The 8,325-nt window shown below is 38.5% G+C and overlaps 1 pseudogene; it reads right to left on the bottom strand.

The window, feature by feature from the left end:
* Positions 1–4,082: 4,082 nt before the first annotated feature.
* The window catches only part of LOC102251573, a 5,054-nt pseudogene continuing 811 nt past the window's right edge, over positions 4,083–8,325 (bottom strand).

Genomic DNA, 8,325 nt, shown 5'->3' with positions numbered 1-8,325 from the left:
AGGGTAATATGCAAACTGACCCTAACAGCAGAAGGACTGGGAATGACTGGTCACTATGACACACACTGACCACCAGGGGGCAGACGCTCAATGCAGGAGCTGCCCTCTCGTGGTCAGGGCGCTCTCACATGGGAGGAGCTCTGCTCAGCCACAAGCCAGGTTGATGGCTGCCAGTACAGCGGTGGTGGTGGGAGCCTCTTCTGCCTCCTCAGCAACGCTAAGGATGTCCGACTGCAGTTTAGGCCTGCTCCCCGCTGGCAAGTGGACATCCCCGGAGAGCTGCCGGGCTGCCAGAAGGATGTCTGGTTGCCCTCTTTGGCCCAATCCCCCGGGGAGTGGGCCTAAGTCAGCAGGTGGTCATCCCCTGAGGGGTCCCAGACTGCGAGAGGGCACAGGCCAGGCTGAGGGACCCCCCCTCCCCCCTGAGTGCACAAATTTTTGTGTACCGGGCCTCTAGTATTAAAATAAAAATTAAAAAAATTATATATGGTAAAAGCATTATAAAAAATAATGTACAGAATCTCATGACTTAATATTGAGGGACAAGTTTTCTGTATAAGAAATGTAAATAAAGCAATGCAGTACTAGATGGGAAATCCAATAAGTATTCCTCTTTACTGGAGGTTGGATGGTCTCTCCTCTTCCTAATCTTCAGTCTTTTGCTTCTTTGCCCCATAGTTTCTAGACCCATTTTTTAGCCAATTTCTGGGGACTTTCACCCTAACTGACTTCCAATGTCCTTGCTCAATAGTGAGAACCCTAAAAGCTATGTCACATTTTCATTTCAAACTCACATCTTCTACTCTTTGGAGCTTCTTGCTAAATTTCTCATCTTCTTATTCTGTGCTTCCTCATTTTAACACTCAGTTTGAAACCTTGGCTTTCTTATACACAGTGACATTATTAAGAGAAAGTCAGGATCATATCAACTCTCCCACATTTGGTATTGGGGAAGGCCAGGCCAAATTTTTAAATGGTGTTTTCTCCTTTTCTATAGGTTATTTTATTTTATTTTATTTTTTATCATTCTCTATGCTATTTTGTATCCATGCTCTTCTAAATTTCTCCTGCTGAACTCCACACTATAGTGTTAGTGACTGGAAAGTTTCCAGGGTGAACTTTCAGTTAATAAGAAAACAGCTAGAAGGGGCAATGAATTAATACCAAATAGTGGAATATTAAATTATTTAGAGCCCATGAATGAGTTTTTTCTTATGAATAATAATGTCATTTATTGAATATTATTTATGTACCAGGCACCATACTACATTGTCTCATTTAATTTTTACACTGATTATTTAGGTGTTATCTGTATTTCACACATACAAATGTTAGGCTGAGGTCAAAACAACTGCCTATGGTGACAGTGCTAATAAGGGGCAGAATTTTGGGCTTTAGAGATTGTAAGAGTATTTCCAAAAGTTTCCCCTTTGAGGAGGGCCTCTCCTGTAGCCCTCAAGAGCACATTGAGCAAACTGAGTACGGGACTGAGAAAAAGATGCTCTGCTTGATCTTTTGCATCAGAATTTTTTGTTGTTATTGCTTTGCTTTGTCCTTAAGTCTGATTCTCCACCCTTTACACAAGCTTGGATGCTTCACCATCTTGCTCTCTTCCTGTGCTGGCTGAGCTTGCCCTTAGATTCACGTTCTTCTTTGCCCTTTGTGACTTTCTCTTTCTTCTCGCTTTTGTCTTCTGTTTTCCTTCTGTTTCTCTCTTTGTCTCCTCACGTATCTCTACTTTAGAAGATTTTGTTTGCATCTATATTATCCTATCACAAAGTAATCCCTTCATATTTATCTCTAGACCTAAATATTTTAAAAATCAGTCATGGTTTTGATGCATCGGGCAGTCATGATTTGAAAGAATCCAGTGGAACCACTTTCAACAGAGTAAAGAATTCGTTTGTAATATAAGAAATCACCACTTAGTTTTGGGGATCTCAAAATGTTAAGATTTCCTTTGGTCCTACTTGATGGAAATGAAAAATGGCCTTTAAAAGTAAGTTCTGCTTCTTGGTTAATAGTAATGGTTATATGGTTCAACGTGCCTCCGATGAAATTCATCCCCCTCCCCTCAAACATCCTTCCCTCATCTTATAGGGATGGCATCACTAGCTTCATATCTGCCTAGATTAAAAGCATTAGTCATTGTCACTTTTTCCCTGTCCCTCTCTTTCACATCTAAGGCTCTCCTGACATTTTCTCTTCCTTTCTTTCTCCCTCCCATTACTGCTGTCCTTTCTTGGTTCAACTTTGGAATTTCTTTAGCTATTATTATTGTCTTCTAAATGGCCTCCCTGTCTCAAATGCTTGTGTTGTTTTTTTCCCAAATACCCTCCATAGTTATGTTTTTAAAAATGGCTGGCTGAAACATATTATGCTCTTGCATAAATACTTATACTAGCCCACCATTGCCTACAGAAAAATTAAAGTTTAAACTTGGGGGTGACTTACCAGGCTCTTTCTTCTAACTATGATCTACCTTTCCAGCCTCAACTTCCTTATTATCCTTCATACACCATATAGTTTGACCCACATTTACTTTTTCTCCAATCCCAACAAGCATGTTTACTGCTCACACTCTCCCTTCAACACCCAGTTAGCTACCTGTCATACCCCAGGATACCCATAAGCACAAAGAAAGGTAGAGAACTAATGAGATCAGAAGTGAAAAGCTCCATAGGGAGGATCCTAAACTGGAACAGTGGTCAGCAGTACCCTTATTACGTAATGTTTGTGAATAAAATTGGAAACTCCCAGGAAATGGCTAGGTCTGAGATTCCTTACTCTAAACATCATCCCATGGGTTTGAGCCTGAAAAATTTGCCAGCCCTGTTTCTCTCTATGGGCTGAGCTTCATTCTTCTGCCCACAGCTAGTCCCCATCATGGCTTCTTCCACCATGGCTACCACCTCAAGTTCTGCTTTAGACCAGAGTTATATTCTCTCCAGATCCTTTTCTCCCAACCTTGCGCCTGGGTTCTTCCCTCCACATCAGAACTCCTGCATATCTTGACTCACCAGGATTGAGCCCACATTCTCTAAGCTTGCAAATGAAATTTGGTTTAATAAGATACTTAAATCAGTTTCCTCTGACTTGAAAGTGTTCTTTGTTAAAAGTTATCCTTCACTTATACCTTTAGGGCTAACTTTTATCACGTCTTCTTCCACTATCCTTGCTCAAAACTAGGGCCCTATCTATGGCAAAGTAATTGCAAGAACAGAATGGAGCTTTGAAATTTCTCCCTGCTCTCCTCCCCAGAAACCTTTCTGACTAGATAATTGCAGTAGAACTTGCTGAATGATACAGACGAAATTGTGTGTAAGACCCCATTGCAGCAATAGCACTTCAGATGCCTGTCAAACCAGGACATGTGCTTCTTATCTCTTTTCGTGGACTTCTTTTATATATATTTTGGTAATTTGAATGAAAATTTGTTTAGGGATGCTTATAAACCCCGACTGTCAGATGTTTTCTTATTTGTGGACATGATATACAATTCAAAGAACCATTGTTATTTTCTTTATACCTCCAAAAGAAAACAATTATCTTAACTTTTTTTTTTTGAGAAGTGAGAGCATGTTATTTTCAGTCACAAGAAAGAATGCAAAAGTCTATGCTAGTGAATATTCCAGTTCAAGCCTTGCCTTCAATCTTTGAAGATTTTGTTCACTGTCAAGGTAGTTATTTCTTTCTTACTTTGTAGCTACAAAGCCCTTTTCATATCATTCTTTAATGGCACTTTTTATGTTTTATTATAATTGTATACTCTTTTGAATATAGGCATTTAAATAGTAGCTTTAACTCAGAATTGCTCTTTCATGGCACAGAGATCCACTTTTAATTCTCTGTTCTCCTTTCTTCATCCTTACCTTTTTAATTTAAGCTTAAGTAGATATATTCTTTTCTTATCAAAATTATGGCAAGGCTGCATAGTATCTATGGTTCTAGAGACCCTGTCTAGATGGTCCGACGCCCTATCCACTGAGCCAAACCGGTTTCGGCTTAAGTAGATATATTCTTTTCTTATCAAAACTATGGCAAGGCTGCATAGTATCTACTCAAGGTTCTAGAGACCCTGTCTAGATGGCGGTGTAGGTAAACATGGTACTCACATCCTCCTGCAACCACATCAAAAATAAAACTAAATTGCAGAACAACCATCATTCAGAACCACCTAAAATCTAACTAAATAGAAGTCCTGCAACTAAGGATATGAAGAAGAAGAAGCCACGTTGAGACTGGTAGGAAGGGTGGAGACACAGAATAAATTGGTCCCAGACTCACATATGGCAGATAAAAATTGGGAGAGATATCTCAGCTTCAGAGGTCCCCCTGGAGGAGCAAGGGGCCCCAGCCTCACACCAGGCCCCCCAGCCCAGGGTTCCAGTGCCAGGAAGAGAAGTCCTCATAACTTCTGACTGTAATAACCAGTCCCCACTGTTGAGTGGCTGAGTGAGATGGAGGGCTGATGGAGTCCCAGGTGTTCCTCTTAAAGGGCCCACACATGGACTTATTCAGACTCACTCCTCTGAGCTCCAGTGCCAGGGCAGCAGCTCAAAAGACACCGGGAACATAAGGGGAGGAGCTGAACTTTCTGGCATCAGAGCAAGAGCTGGAGGGGCAACTTTCTCTCAGACAGGCATCTGGGAGAAGACATTGTTCCTTTTCCGAACCCTATGCCTACAGAGCTGGCAGGCAGGCACCATATCTGAGTCTCCGTCACTCTTTGCCCTAACACTTTTTGCCCTGCCCTGGTGATTCCCTGAGACCCCATCTGATCCAACTTGCAGGCCCACCCAAGCTGTTTCCAGTGGCCTTTCTATACAAATTGCCTGTCTTGGCTCATGCTTCAGACTTTCCTAAAATCTTTCAAATAAGCAGTATCTGGTCTCAGTGTGCCGCATACCTATAGCAAAGTGGCTCTAAGCTTGGCACTAGTGGCAGCTGGCCTTGGTTCACCTCTTGGCCTCCACCGGGCACCTCATGTCCAGCACAAGTAGCAGCAATCCGCAGATCTCTTTGTAGCTCATGCCGGTAGCACCAGGTAGAACACAGGCTACAGCTGATGTTTGCCTGCACATCTGGGAAGCCCCAGAGCCAGTGCACCAGGTGGACAGCATCAGACCATGTCGAACACCACCCAACCACCTCCAACTTTCTAAATTAATAGTGTAGAAAAAGATTGTTCAAGGTATATTTAAATTGCTTTAGATATACAAACAGTTTTCAAGCATTTTTGTAGTACATTTTTCGTAGGATGATGTTAACACAAATATTTTATTGATTAAATTCAAGTTATCTAAGAAATTTTTAAATATCTTAATTTCAGACCTTAATATTTCAGAAATATTAAAGTTTGCTTGAAAATGCTCTGAATTCCACTTACCCAACTGAGAGTGGCTATATTCCCCTTGTTTAACTTAGCTCTCCCATAACTAAGTAGGAAGCTTTGTCAAAACAGTGGTTCAAATGTAAGGAAATCACGTATACTTTGGGGGAAGGATTACATTCAAATTTTATCTCCCAAACTAATACAAAAATAATTGTAAAGTCTAGGAAAATGTTTAATGTAATATGTCCCATACCCTTTGAGATATATTCAGTTTTCTTAACTAGATGGCCAGTAATCTACATTCCCAATAAATGGGCAGATCTTTCCTTGGGTTTCCCCCCTGCCCTCAATAACTTTTATTCTGTGGATTTGCTGTGACTAAAAAATACAAAGCTTTAATTTCTCTCTATTTCTGAACCCACCTCCATGGAAAGGACATTGAAAATAATGTATTGTATTCCTTTAAACTCATTGGAGTCTTTTGAAACTATTTTCAATCAGCTTAAAGCAGAGAATAATAGTACAAATTTGAAGAAGATTGCTGTATCAATAAAATACATCATTATAATCTTATTTATAAATAACCCTCTTTACTAAAATCTAATTCAGAATCGCTAAAAATAAAATAGAATTCAGGTAAGATAAGACTCATTTTAGTTAAGTTGCAGCTTTTAATAGCTTAGTCCTAGGCACACAGATGCACAATTGTTTCTAATATTTTTATAAGGAAGTTTATTTATATCTAGTTTTTTCTAATGTTCTTAAAGGCTGACATGCTTTCCTAGAAAACTAATAAAAAGAAACTAATGAGATCCTAGTTTTAAATATACATTTGATTTTTATTGGGTCATTCTATAACCTGTTTGCTCATTTTACACGTTTTAATACTTATTTTATCCTTTAATACTGAAATGCAATTGTTATATGAAAATATTTAAATGGTTCACAATATTTCTCTTTTCTCCTTAATACATGCAAATGATGCTATAACTTACAAAAGCATTTATAATTAAAGTATCTCCAAGAACAAAATAAAACACCCTATTAGACTTTATGAAAACATAAAGTGGAGCAATAAAGCTCAAGGATTAGGTCTGGATAAATGCCCATAAAACCATGGCAATTAATTATGGTTTAAATGCTATGCTGCTGATAGCACACTTACCTCATTCTAATCTTCACTTCTTTTATTTTATTTTTATTTCATTCTTTTATTTTTCAATTAGTTGCCATTCAATGCTGTATTAGTTTTAAGTGTACAGCTTAATGGTTAGACATTTGTATAGTTTACAAAGTGACCCCCCAGTAAGTCTAGTACCCATCTGGCACCATACTTATTACCTTCTTTTCATAATCAACACATGCTTATCACATGACAGGGATATTTTGACCCTTATCATAATTAGGATCTATGAGAATGCAAACCTTTGGGTTATATCTGAAAAACTATATCAAATAGCTTACCTAGGCAAATTTCTACATCCATTTTTGTTCACAGAGTCTATTCCTACATAGCAAATAGAATGAGCTTTGAAAATATAAATCAGTCGAAATCCCTTCCCTGCTCAAAATTCCTCCAAGAGATTGCAGTTAGAATATAATGAAGACTCCTTGCCATGGCCTATAGATCACATACATTCCAAGCCCTTCCCATGCCCAGATATTTTCCCCAACCACTCCTGATTTACTCTTCTCTAGCCACTCTGACCTGGCTCTTCTGCCAAACAGGCTAGATGTCAGCCAATTCCTGGCCCTTTATACTTGCCTGGACCTGCTTTCAGATCTACCAATGGCTCACTCTTCTTCATTTAAGTCTCTGCTACAATATTTCTCAGGTAGGAGGGTTTTACCTCGCCATCCCATTGAAAACAGCCCTTGCATTTCTATCATACCTTTCTCCTTCACCTCATTTATTTATCTTCCTAACATTATTTACCGTTTGAAACTATAATATTATTTATTTGTTTGCTGCTCTCACTAGAATGTAAGGACCCGAGGGCAAGGCCAGGTAACTACTGTATGACCAGAGCCTAGAACAGTGTATGGCAGAGTGGACATTCAAAAAGTATCTGATGAATGAATGAATCCTTCAGTTTGAAAGAAAGTGAGCTATGTTTTATTCTCCTGAACCTTAAATTGGTATTCTGAACCCTATTTCTTATCACTTTTTAGAGTGCCCTCTTTCCCAAATTATACTTTCAATATGGTCTTTTAAAATCTCTCCTTTCATATGAAAAACTTCTTTTTTATTATCAGTTTCAATTAGAATCCTCTTTCCAGACCTTGCTTTCTAAATGATATTTTTCTAAAACTTTTGTTTTCTCAACTTTACAGTAGAGATAGTAGTAATAATTACCTCAGTGTTATGTTAAAATTTATTGGGGATATTTCTTTATCTTACATTATTTAACCACTGAACAGCATTTAGTATATTACATCCTTCTTGAAATATTTTCTTCCCTTAGCTTTGACTACAAGTGACTCTTTTGATTTTCTTCCTATTTATTCAGTCCCAGCCTCTCTATTTCTGTTCACATTCTAATGTTGTATGACCTGAAGCTAAATTGGACCCTCTGCTGTTTTCTTCTTCTCTTTTCCCGTCCTCATCTCTCCCTTTTCCCACTCTACTTCCCTTTTTCCTCTTATTTCTAATATGTAATCTAACCATTTTCATTCTTTAAATAACTTCTGTTACCCAGTACACTCCAAATGTCTATCTCCTGCTTTGACTTCAGATTAATCAATGTATGTGTCATTTTACTTGTTCATAATTAGATGTATATCTTGCTTTACTTGCTCAAAACCATTGTCTTGATTCTCCCCCTTCACCCAGCCCCCACCTCATTCATTTCCCTTTATTTTCTTTTTCTTTATTCCTTCCTCCCTCCCTCTCGCTCTCCCTCTCTTTCTTTCTTTCTTTCTTCTTTCTTTCTTTTCTTTCTTTCTTTCTTTCTTTCTTTCTTTCTTTCTTTCTTTCTTTCTTTCTTTCT

Source organism: Myotis brandtii, unplaced genomic scaffold (assembly GCF_000412655.1).
Source record: "Myotis brandtii unplaced genomic scaffold, ASM41265v1 scaffold151, whole genome shotgun sequence".
NCBI lineage: Eukaryota > Metazoa > Chordata > Mammalia > Chiroptera > Vespertilionidae > Myotis > Myotis brandtii.
The sequence above is the reverse complement of the archived record's forward strand: the minus strand, read 5'-3'. Positions and strand labels throughout refer to the sequence as shown.